General features: G+C 38.0%; 1 pseudogene; it reads left to right on the top strand.

Moving 5' to 3' along the window:
- The window catches only part of LOC128850239 (erbin-like), a 50,078-nt pseudogene extending 41,168 nt beyond the window's left edge, over positions 1-8,910 (top strand).
- Positions 8,911-12,796: the final 3,886 nt, after the last annotated feature.

Genomic DNA, 12,796 nt, shown 5'->3' with positions numbered 1-12,796 from the left:
AGGACAGCTGGAGAGGGGCTTATAAAGGCTTGTGGGGATAGGACCAGGGGGAACGAGTACAAACTGGAGAGGGGCAGATTTAGACTAGACATTAGGAAGAATTTCTTCACTATGAGAGTGGTGAGACACTGAAACAGGTTGCCCAGGGATGTTGTGGATGCCCCATCCCTGGAGTTGTTCAAGGCCTGATTTAGTGGGATGTCCCTGCCCATGGCAGGGGAGTTGGAACTAGATGATCTTTAAGGTCCCTTCCAACCCTTACTATACTATGATACTATGTCTTTAAATTGATAGATTTGTCCTTTTATATACGGACAATGCTTTCAATAAATAGAATAAAATTTATGTGTTGGATTTTTTTTATAGGCACTAGATGAAAGAATTGCCCTTCGCTTCATATGATTTAACCTTATTGTAAGGCTTTTCAATTTAATATAATGAAGTTGAGTTTTCTAATTTGCTTTCATAGATGATTGAACATATGTAAAACTTTCTGGGTTCATTGTACATTTTCAAACAAGAAATTACCATTCTGAATTTAACCTAGGTTGATAAAGGCTTGAACAAAACTTTATTATGCTTTTTTTCTCCCTTAAACAAATTCTGATTATATAAACTTCATTGTAAGATATTTTAGGCATTCAAGAAAATATTTTATTTTCTAAGAAAATGTGAGGAAATGACTCCTTAACTGAGCATCCTGAGTGATAGCATCCATAGTGAACAGGATAAAGTCAACAGAAGACTTCTTTGAACCGTGTGAATAGGCAGTCTTTACCATTTGTCAACTTTTCTTATCAATGTATTGGTGATCAAAGACACCTCTGCAGTTGATAGTTTTTGTAAATATCCAGCAATATTTTATGGGTGTGGTGTCCTGGCTAGTAAGATTTTTCTACATAAACAACATACTAGTTAATCAAAGAAGATAAAGAATGATGAAGCCCTTAAAATGTTTTATCCTGGGCTGCTTATGAGAATTTTTTAATTTGAATACTATGAAGACATTCTTCTTTACTGCTCCATTCTGTTTAAAGCATCCCCAGGCTTCTCCTCTGGGAGACCAATGCCAAGATGAAGTATTCATTTCAGGACAGCAGAATTACTCATCTGCCACACTTGGTCTCAAAGATATTCCTCCAGACAGCATGAAGAAAATAGCTGTGCAGATAGTTATCTACATGACACCTCAGATAGGATATATTTATTATTATTTATAGAAACATGCTGGGATAGCAATTGGAACTGGGGCTTCTTTAAAATGTAAAACAGGATTTGACTTTCACCCAGGTATTGAAGATAGTGTAACTGAAATATCATGCTCTTTTTGGAAGACAAAATAGGTAACTATATGAAGGGGGATAGTTATCATTTTTCTTCAGCAGAGGCTTTGGAAGAAGAAATTTTCAGGAAAAGACATAATTGCAAGTGGAAACTGGAATATAGCAGATGATTTCAGGAAAGCAAATTGAAGCCGATTAAACTTTTTAAAGAACAAATCTGAAATCTGTTGTGATGAAATTTTGGTGACAAGCTAGAATTTGTAGGAGACATTCTGTATTTATCTCTAAGGTCCATCTATACAGGCAGGGCTTACTACAATGAAACTAAAAGGATGCTTGTAAGTTATTACGATGCAGCAATCTATTTTACAGTTGTGACCTTACTGCTGTTTGTCATCATTATACTTATCAAATCAGTGACACATTTTTTAGCAAAATAACAATTACAGTTTTCATATTAAAGTCTTGAGCTTTCGTGGTTTTCTTGTGAAGTAGTAACCAAAAGATGCTCAGTGAACATATAATTTCTGTCTGCTAGCTGTGCGAGATTCTTATTTCATGTATGATCTACTGAGAATTGTTACAAAAATCTCTGAATTTTATGCAATAAAAATGCAAACTATAATGATATCGACCAAGTGTTAATGCTGTCAGTTGCACTGCTAGAAAATAATTATTCAGATAACTCAGTGAAGCAAGTGTTAAGAGCAACGACCTTGTCTAGTCTGTTCTAGTAGATTAGCACTCAAAGTAAGTTTTTGTTTTTCAGATTTTTTTATCGGGTCAGAGGTGATGAATATAATGAAAATTGAGTGCAATTATACATGATCCAGAAGAGTAGTTTCAGTAATGTTCCTAGACTTAAAAGCAGTCAAGCATGAGAAATATTTATTCAGGTACGTTTGACAAATGGACTAATGTGCCAGCCTCAAAGACCTCAGGCAAACTACAGCCAAGTCCATCATCTCCCTCCTCAATCATCAGTAGCAAAATATCCATCTAGAGAACAATTAATTGATTATGTGATGTAGAGAGTTGCCCACCAACCTCCCTATACTCAGTCTCAGTGTTCCCCCAGACAAAGCCATGAATTGGCAAAGCAAGAGGTAAGGATAAAATCTAACTTGAATATGAAATCATAATAGGAATTTATCTCCAGCAGAAGACAATGTTAACTCAGTGCAGTTCTAGTACTGAAATCACACATTCCTTCTAGTTTTGAGCTTTTTCCTTTTAATGTGAACATTTTTAAAGAGAAATGCAGTAGTTTATTAACAAAATGTATCAGAAACTTATGCTTACATCTTTATACAGAGATAGAAATTTATTTCTTGAGTACAATTATTGATGTAGTAACTAAAAAAAAAGCAAAGTAGCAGTACAACTTCGAGTATTTTGCATCTATTCATTGCTATCCAGAATGGTTAAAAAAACCTGCAAATGTAGAAGTGTGCAGCCCTAAACAAATCCACGATAAAAAAGTGTAAGCATGATGCATGCCTGACAATTATCAGTTTTATTTATGATAGCTAGATGTGGGTAAGAAATTCTTAAACAATTTAATGGCTATTTCATTGTGGGCAACTTTCTGTTCTTGGACACAGGATGTTTCCTCTGTATTGTTTTGGGTTTTTTAGAAAATACTGAGAGTTATGTTTTCATTCTGTGCTAGAATGAGAACACCCACTTTTGTGTAAAATAAGTTTTCTAGTCAACTCTTCTGGCAAAAGAAAGGGCAGACTATTGGCTATGTAGAACTTAAAGTGAAAGTAGGAACTAGGTTTGATTTTTAAAATTCGGCTATAAGTAGCAAAGAAATAGGAAGAACACATTCTTTCATATGAACGTGTATATTTGCTGGGGGCATTAAATTTGCACAATATCTAAATATCTCTGAATTTAAAGCCTACATGGACTACTATGATTATAATCATAGCAATATTGGAGTAAAACCCATGTACAATGATACAAGATGCTGTTGTATTGGAATCTTGTTCCAAATTAATATTATACTCTCTTGAATTGTGATAAATGGTTTCTTTTGAGCTTTTTTTCCTTTTTAAAAGCTTTTCTTCAGCTGAATTCTTTACTAATAACTTTATTATGGTAGCTTTGGGTGCAAGTTTTCAGACAGTTCTTCTAATTTTGGTTGTGACTATTTAGATTCGAGTGAGAATTGACAAGGATCCAGAACTTGGATTTAGTATATCAGGAGGAGTTGGTGGCAGAGGGAATCCATTCAGACCTGAAGATGATGTGAGTTTTTTATACTAATGCATCTCAAAATCATTTTGATCAATTGTTTTCCTAGTTTTTACCAAATTAAAAAATATGTATATCCCCAAAATCCAAGCCAATAAATTCCAGGACTTGATGAGAGAAAATTGAGGACAAATTATTATGAAAAATCAAAGGTGGTAGGCAACCACTGTTGTCACATGAAAACACAGAGGATTACTCTGGCTGATTGTTTGTTGCACTGTTCTAGATATTACTCAACAGATTTGAGGTAGCAAATCATGGAGTTTACAATTAGGAAGACTCTTAAAAGAAAACATAATTTAGCCTACAGCCTTATTTCTTGTGGTTGATAATTCATTTTGACATGTACATCTTTCAAATTAAACAAAGGCAGATCAGAATTCGTCCTTCAATATTCTTTGAAAGGCAGTTCTCCTGGATTTAACATCAGAAAAGGAAAGCAGTCACAAAGTCAGTAGATCCGTAGAATAATATTGCATTCTCTTCTCAATTTTCCATTCTAATTAGATGTTTTGAATTGCATCTGTTTCATGCTGCCACAATATTTATGAAATAAGTTGTTAAGAATACTTTCCACCTCTATTTTTCAAGGGTATATTTGTAATCAGAATGCAACCAGAAGGACCAGTGTCTAAGTTATTGCAGCCTGGAGATAAAATAATTCAGGTACTGTAGTCATCTAATTAACTAGCCTGTGTAAAATGCCAGTTCATTTTTAGTTTGTACCTTTTCTAAGAGCAGAATATTTAATTTTTATATAGATTGCCTGTATCTTTTCCAGAAGCATTCTTATATTCTGGGATGATGCTTTTAGTTTTCTTCCACCTAACATTAGGATAGATGATACAGGCTGAAGCATTAAATAACTTGAATAATTTTCAAATTCTGAACTTTTTTTCACATTTTTAAAGACAAAAACCAGGCCTAAAGTTGTTATTCAAGATTGGAAGTGAGCATTTTCATTAGGCTTTACTGTTATTCAGTTATTTAACTTGTGGTTATTCGCATGCAGTTTTCTGAATAATGCTTTGTATGAATACCAGCAGCTACCCCTCACAACCCCTCTCCCCAGCTGCAAATCTTACGTTCCCCCCATCCTACAGTTCTTACCAGTCTTTGCTGCCCCAGCTGGTAGGCTGGACATGTGCAAGCACTGGAAGAAGCTACCTCTAGGCTGGTCGCAGCATGTATCTCTTGGCTGCCCTATCTGCTGCAGATGAGCCAAGCAGATAGCTTCAAGAGCCATGGCTTCTGGGCTGCAGCTGTAGAGTCTTTGTCTGTAGGAAATCAGTACCTCTCAGACCTATATTGCATCAGATTTGTTTTCCACTTGACTGGAGGCTGGCTGATGTTATACTCATCTTCAAGAAGGGTCGGAGGGAGGATCCAGGAAACTACAGGCCTGTAGGTCTGACCTCAGTACCAGGGAAGGTCATGGAACAGGTCATCTTGAGTGCTATCACACAGCACATGCAAGAAAAACGGGTGATCAGGCCCAGTCAACACAGGTTCATGAAAGGCAGGTCCTGCCAAACTGACCTGATCGCCTTCTATGACAAGGTGACCCGCTTAATGGATGAGGGAAAGGCTGTGGATGTAGTCTTCTTGGACTCCAGTAAAGCCTTTGACACAGTTTCTCACAGCATTCTGCTTATGAAACTGGCTGCCTCTGGCCTGGACAGGCCCACCCTCTCCTGAGTGGAAAACTGGTTGGATGGCTGGGCCCAAAGAGTTGTGGTAAATGAAGTTAACTCCAGCTGGAGGCCGGTCACAGGTGGTGTCCCCCAGGGCTCAGTGCTGGGTCCAGTCCTGTTCAATATCTTTATCAGTGACCTGGATGAAGGCATTGAACGTACATTTAGCAAGTTTGCAGACAACACTAAGCTGGGAGGAAGTGTCAATCTGCTTGAGGGTAGGGAGGCTCTCCAAAGGGATGTGAATAGGCTGGACCAATGGGCTGAGACCAATGGCATGAGATTTAACATCTGCGCTTGGGTCACAACAACCCTGTGCAGTGCTACAGACTAGGGGAAGAGTGGCTAGAAAGCTGCCTGGAGGAGAAGGACCTGTGGATGTTGATTGACAGATGACTGAACATGAGCCAGCAGTGTGCCCAGGTGGCCAAGAAGGCCAATGGCATCTTGGCTTGTATCAGCAACGGCATGGCCAGCAGGTCCAGGGAGGTTATTCTGCCCCTGTACTTAGCACTGGTGAGACCGCACCTCAAATACTGTGTTCAGTTCTGAGCACCTTGCTACAAGAAGGATGTTGAGGCTGTCCAGAGAAGAGCAACAAGGCTGGTGAAGGCGCTGGAGAACAAGTGTTATGAGGAGCAGCTGAGGGAACTGGAGTTGTTTAGCCTTGAGAAGAGGAGGCTGAGGGGAGACCTTATTGCTCTCTACAATTACCTGAAAGGAGGTTGTAGAGAGGAAGGAGCTGGCCTCTTCTCCCAAGTGACAGGTGATAGGACAAGGGGGAACGGCCTCAAGCTGTGCCAAGGGAGGTTCAGACTGGCTATCAGGAAAAAAATTTCACAGAAAGGGTCATTGGGCACTGGCAGAGGCTGCCCAGGGAGGTGGTTGAGTCACCATCCCTGGAGTTATTTAAAAGATGGGTAGACAAGGTGCTCAGGGACATGGTTTAGTAGCAGATAGGAATGGTCGGACTCGATGATCCAAGAGGTCGTTTCCAACCTGGTGATTCTATGATTCTATGAAATTTGTCTGATGGGCTCATAAGTTATCTGGGAAGGTGTCAAGGAAATGGACAAAGATATTGTATAATCCTTACTTTATTAGGGAAACAGGCTAACAGGATATTTGAACAGTGCTGTAAACCACCCTTAAAGTTGCAGAGCTTGTTAAAAATTATTAATTATTCACCACATTATCTGTTTGAGAATGCTTATAGAGTCAACTCTGCTGTATTTCTGTTTCCTCAAAAAGAAAAAATAAACCCACAAAAAATAAAAAAAACACTATTATCTTAATTAAACCATAGCCTCATGTGAACTGTCTAAAGCAAAGCCAAACTGAACACACAGTGTAATTCTTCCAATGAAAGAAAAAGTCAACAAGCACACAGAAAAAAAAAATCAAGTTCTTCAAGATAAAAGATAGCTTGGTTTTGAGTGTGACAAACAGTTCTTCCTCACTGGGTAAGAGAAAGTCCTAGTTCTCTTACTGATGTAGACAGCTTGAGAGAAGGAAGGAAACCCTCCAACACTCCATACAGGAACAAGCAGCATGTTAAACTTTTGAAAATTCTGGCAGCATATTTATAGAGCGGAACGTGTTTGAAAGGGTAAGTTAGGTTTTAATGGTTTATTCCTGTATTTATGTAATTTAATTTGTCTCTGTGACAATTTATAATGAAATTTCCTTTTGTTATGCTTGCACTCAGCTTGTTTTGGAATTCAGAGTTGGTAAAAGAGCTGAAGAAGTATTTGCATGCTTAGAGAATTACAGGTTGTTTCATTTGTCATAACTAACAATATTTTTTTGTGTGTAACGGCATGTTCTTTATACTTGTGATAATCCCAGTGACAACGTAACAAGTCCTACTGTCTTGTTGTCACTTAGACAACAACTGCAGTTTTTTACTGAATATCATCTTTCCCAAAATGACTTTGCTATGCTTGATTTTGCAACATTCTCTGTAAAACATGCATTAGACTTGCATATTATAATGCATGTCTAATACATGTCTAATAAAAATATTCCATGTGTACAGTGACTAGATAATTGCATGTAAGTCTTAAGATTTGTTGCTTATTATGTTAGGACTAGGACATTCTGTACAGATGATTTACAAGTGTTATTGCCACTTTTGCTCTCTGAGCAGTCTGTATGTAAAACTTTCTCTGCAATCCTAGACAGATTTAAAAATCACTGTCTTTACAACAAAAGATGCAGCTGGTAGCAACAGCAAATGTTGGATAAGCAGCTGCAAGTCTAAAATGGCACAGCTAAGGCACAGAGCGCACAGCCGGTTCACTCTGCCATATAAGGGGCAGTAGCTCATGGAGAAAGGTGGGATGTTCAACTGGAAGCAGCAGCATTTTAAACTGGAAAAATCTGTCATTCCGAAAGATTTTACCACCCAGACAGAATGTGAATTTGCAGTAATACACCCCAAGAATTTGAACTGTAACCACGTTTTCCCTGTCTTTTGTAGGCCACTTAGGCTTGCTTGTGTTTGACAAGCCTAACCTGTCCACAAAATGACATTGTTGCTTAGAGTCATAGGAAAATTCAAGCTGTGAATGACCTCAGGAGGTCTCACGCCCAACCTCCTGCTCAAAGCAGGGTCAACTAGTAGATCAGAACAGGTTACTCAGGGATTTATCCAGGAATGTCTTATAAAACTCCCAAGGACAAAGACCGCATAACCTCTCAGAGCAACCTGGTCCACTACCAGACATAAAAGGGGAACGGGAATTTTCATTATGTAGAGTCTGAACTGTGTTCCACAAAGGGGTGGACTGGTGGAGGTGTGGAATTAGTGTGTCACAATATAACGATTTTAGTGTTAGTAACAAATATTCTAAGCTATTTTCTACTTCCTACTACTACTGTCTCAACTTGCAAGCTATAGTAGCAGGCTTTAGTAAATCGGATCAGTTCCTATCAGATTACCTTTTTATGTTGTCTGAATTTAATTGCTGAATGATCACATGCTCTCCTTCTTATGACAGCCCCTCACATGAAAGGTGAGAGTTCCCCTAGATACATATTTCATAAGTAAAGGTACTGGATTTTTGAGGATACAGAGGAATATAGAAGAGAACACCCAAAGCATGGGAAGAAATTGGAGTGCTAGAAAGGGGAGTAAATTCCTACTAAAATCGCTCCAAATTCCATGGATGTTTCTTTGTTAAAGGTTTCAATGGTTTTAATTTATCACAAATGCCATTTCTTGTATTTAAACTGGGATGTATCATTGGTACTGTATGTTCTTTTTTTGGTGTGGCTGTATTAAGGCTGATTCAATGTCTGATGTTAATGGCTTAAAGTTCAGCTTTCTCTTCTGGTTATTTGCAAATATATTCAGTACTTTTGGGGCAAAATTCTTCCAAGGCTAACACAATAGTTTAATTTATTATAGCATATAGGTCCATGTTCAACTCACATCAACAATGTAATCTGCAAATCTGCAGTGTTTTATTGCTTGCATGCACATAAAATTTGATTATTTTAAACTTATTTCAAGCTAAAACTAAAATGAAATATGAGACTGTCATTTTCAATTTTATTTTTAGGCTAATGGATACAGTTTCATCAATATTGATCATGGGCAAGCAGTATCTTTGCTAAAGACTTTTCAGAACGCAGTGGAACTCATTGCATGAGAAGTTTCTTCATAAATACTGTGGATTGAGGGGAAAAGCCAGCAGGATTCATTGAAAGACTTACAGGAAATTGAATATTTTGCCTATTTTTACACATGAAAGGAACTTGAAAATAATTATGATCAAAATTTGTACAGGAAATTAAATCCTGAACTTGTGGTTAAAGAGGGGGAAACACTGTATAGAACATTCAAGAAATCATTTTGGAAATTCATATGGTGAATAAACTTGTTTTTAAGCATTATAGTGATCTAAGGATCACTCCTCCAAGAACAAACCTGTGTTGTTTTTTTGTACAGATGGTAAGTTTATTTTTGGATAATTCATACACATTACTAAACTTTGCGCGAGGCTTTGCAAAGCCTTGGTTGTAGCCAGTGGACAGATGGCAGGGCTGTCTATCCTGTAGCTGTTTATTGCTTTTATTTTTATTCACCAAATATTAATGTACTATGCTGAAGCCACTTCTGTAGCTGTCAACCGGAGGTATAAACTGTTGGCTTTACTATGTGCACATTGTGTTGATGGAAGGTGGTACTGATTGGACAGAATAAAGGTCAGGTGAAGCAACTATCTGCTAACTAAATCTGGAATCAAGAAAGAAGAAAAAGTGTTTAGTTCTGGAGTGTATGTCTACCAATAGAAAATGCAATAAAAGCTTATGGTGTTTTTTAGGAAGACTGTAACTACAAATTTATAATATTCTACACGTTTTGTTCTTAATGTAATCATTGAAATTTCATGTTTAGTTGGGTTTTCTTGCACACAGAATTTTTTCAACTGTACTGTGGAAACTATGCCCAGAGGTTTCTCTCTGCCATGGGGATCCCCAGTTTTGTGCAAATGGTGATACTTATCTTTTTAAAAAGTACTCCACTTTAACTTTATAGGTTTTAAAACTGAAACTGTAATGGCCAGTTTTTAAGCTTGTTGCCTGTAATATATATTTAAATCACAAAATAAATGATGCAGGAAAGGTTATAAAAGTCATCTTGATATTGTTTGGCCTTTGCATTGCCTTGTTAATCAAAAAGAAAATCATATGTATGGATGTAGGTAACCAAAGCAAGTTTGTGAAACTTTGAACAGTAATGGAGAATTGCTGTGAGACAGAGAGCAAAGGGAGGATATACTTACAACCCACCAGTTCGTAATGATGTTTCCTAAAGGGCTGTTCCTACAGGTAACATTAAATGTGAACTAGACGCTTCAGCATCATTAAAGGATTTCTTTAATAGTGATTTACCACAGGATGCCTTTGTTCCTTATTACTGTATACAATATTAAATTATGCTTTTATTAATTTTGTTTATCAGAAAAATTATTTTTCTCTATCTCCTTTGTAATTGAATAGAGACTGCGTAATCTGCAGTGACAATTGATACATAGTTGTTATGGACCAGGGAAAAGTGCCATAGAAGACCAAGAACTGGTTTTAATCAGGGATAATGATTAGCCTGTCATTGAAGCAATATTAAGTTATTGCACTTCATTTTTAGTTACATATAAGTAACTTGGTAGTTTGAAACAGTTATCAGTTACTTTTTTCAACCCACATGCACAAAAGTAAATGCTTTTTATAAAGCTAGCAAAAACACTGGCATTCTGTAGTTCTGGGCCAAGGAGCAGGAATTATACATAGCTAGTGGTAATAAACAGGCAGTCCTTAAATAAGTGACCTCCAATATTATTGCATTTCTTTCAAAGATGTTAACTATTGCTTATTGTACTGTATTTAGGTCTAATAATTTTAATTTAAACCCTTTAGCAACTTTTTGTTTATTTTAATTCTTTTTAGATTTTTTAATATTTACATAGGAAATTATTTTTTTATATATTAGTAGAAATGCGCTATACTTTGATATAATTCACTTATTTTGTGTGGTGCTAATTTTGAAAGAATGAGAAACATAGCTACATAATGGCAGGCTTCAATGTTCCCCTTCTAAGACATGTTTTGTTGTTGTTTAGTTTCTATTTTTTTATTTGAAAATGCAAAATGTTCACGCTGTCTTTTAAAGGGAATGCATACAGACAAGTCCTAAATTACCATGGTCTTCTATATAACCCGTATCTTTGGGAAGGGGAAAAGTCCAAAAACAGAACTGATTCTTTACTGATCTTGGACTGACTTCATATACATTTTGAAGTACATTTAAATATATCGCTGAGGAATTATACAGTATTGTATTTTGCTTTAATGGTAACAGAAGTTTTAAACTTAGTTTTCAGATTTATGTATCACAGGAAAAGTCTCCCCAAAAATGTTTGACTCTGATAGAACTGTAATAGTAGAGATTTATAGCAAGAAGTTTAGTACTTCTTGTGGAAATAGATTAGAATAGTTGGAAGGCACCTACAATGACAATCTAGTCCAACTGCCTGACTAATTCAGAGCTGACCAAAAGTTAAAGCACGTTAGTAAGGGCATTGTCCAAATGCCACTTAAACACTGACAGGCTTGGGGCATCGACCACCTCTCTAGGAAGCCTGTACCAGTGTTTAACCATCCTCTCGGTAAAGAAATGCTTCCTAAAGTCCAGTCTAAACCTCTCCTAATGCAGATTTGAACCATTCCCACACGTCCTGTCACTGGATACCAGGAAGAAGAGATCAGCACCACCTCTGCCTCTCCCCTTCCCCTCCTCAGGAAGCTGCAGAGAGCAATGAGGTCACCCCTCGGCCTCCTTTTCTCCAAATCAGACAACCCCAAAGTCCTTAGCTGCTCCTCACAGGACATGCCTTCCAGCCCTTGCACCAGATTTGTTGTCCTACTCTGGACACATTCAAGGATCTTCACATCCTTCTTAAATTGTGGGGCCCAGAATTGCACACAGTACTCAAGGAGAGGCTGCACCAACACTGAATACAGTGGGATCATCACCTCTTCTGACGAGCTGGTTATGCTGTTTGATGCACCCAGGATGCGCTTTGCCCTCTTGGCTGCCAGAGCACACTGCACACCCATGTTGAGCTGCTGTCGACCAGCACCCCCAGATCCCTTTCTGCAGAACTGCTCCCCAGCCACTCCTCTCCCCATTTATACTTGTGCCTGGCAATACTCCATCCCAGGTGCAGAATCCAGCATTTGTTCTTGTTTAATTTCATGCCACTGATGATTGCCCAGTGCTCCAATCTATCCAGATTCTTCTGCAAGGCCTCTTGCCCCTCGAGAGAGTCAACAGCACCTCCCAGTTTGGTATTATCCAGATATTTTTCCAGGAACTGAGCTTAGATGAACAGGTCTATAGTTTCCTGGGTCTTCCCTCCTTTTTCTAGATGGGAACAACATCGGCTAGCTTCCAGTCAGCAGGGATCTCCCCAGACTCCCAAGACCTTTGGTAGATGATCAAGAGGGGTCCTGCTATAACATGTTCTAGCTCCTTCAGTGCTCTGGGATGAATCCCATCAGGCCCCATGGACTTGTGAACATTCAGCTGACACAGCTGGTCCCTTATAATTGCAGTGTCCACAAATGAAAAGTCATTGTTCCCACAGTCATGGTCCTCTGACTCAGGGGACCGAGCAGCTCAAAGTCTATCATCATTATTAAAGACTGAGGCAAAAAACCACATTGAATGCCTCCACTTTTTCATCATCTCTGTTTGTCAAATGTCTGTCTTCAACAAGTATTGGGCTAATGATTTCTTTAGACCTCCTCTTGCTATTAATGTACTTAAAAAATGTGACTATTTGGCCAAAGTTTGTCTTCACTAAATTACCAAATTAACTGTCTAAAAAGACATGGCTTATTCAGTTAACATTGGAGTTTGGAGTGGATTGAAATATGATTGTTCCTTCAGTGCCTGTGTGTAAAGGTAAACACGTCATGTCAAACTAGATAAGTTGGTGAGAAGCACAGTGGGGACAATGGTTAGTTCTGCAGCTGAACATATGTCAA

Source organism: Cuculus canorus, chromosome W (genome assembly GCF_017976375.1).
Source record: "Cuculus canorus isolate bCucCan1 chromosome W, bCucCan1.pri, whole genome shotgun sequence".
Lineage (NCBI taxonomy): Eukaryota > Metazoa > Chordata > Aves > Cuculiformes > Cuculidae > Cuculus > Cuculus canorus.
This window is presented reverse-complemented; position numbering and strand designations above follow the sequence as displayed.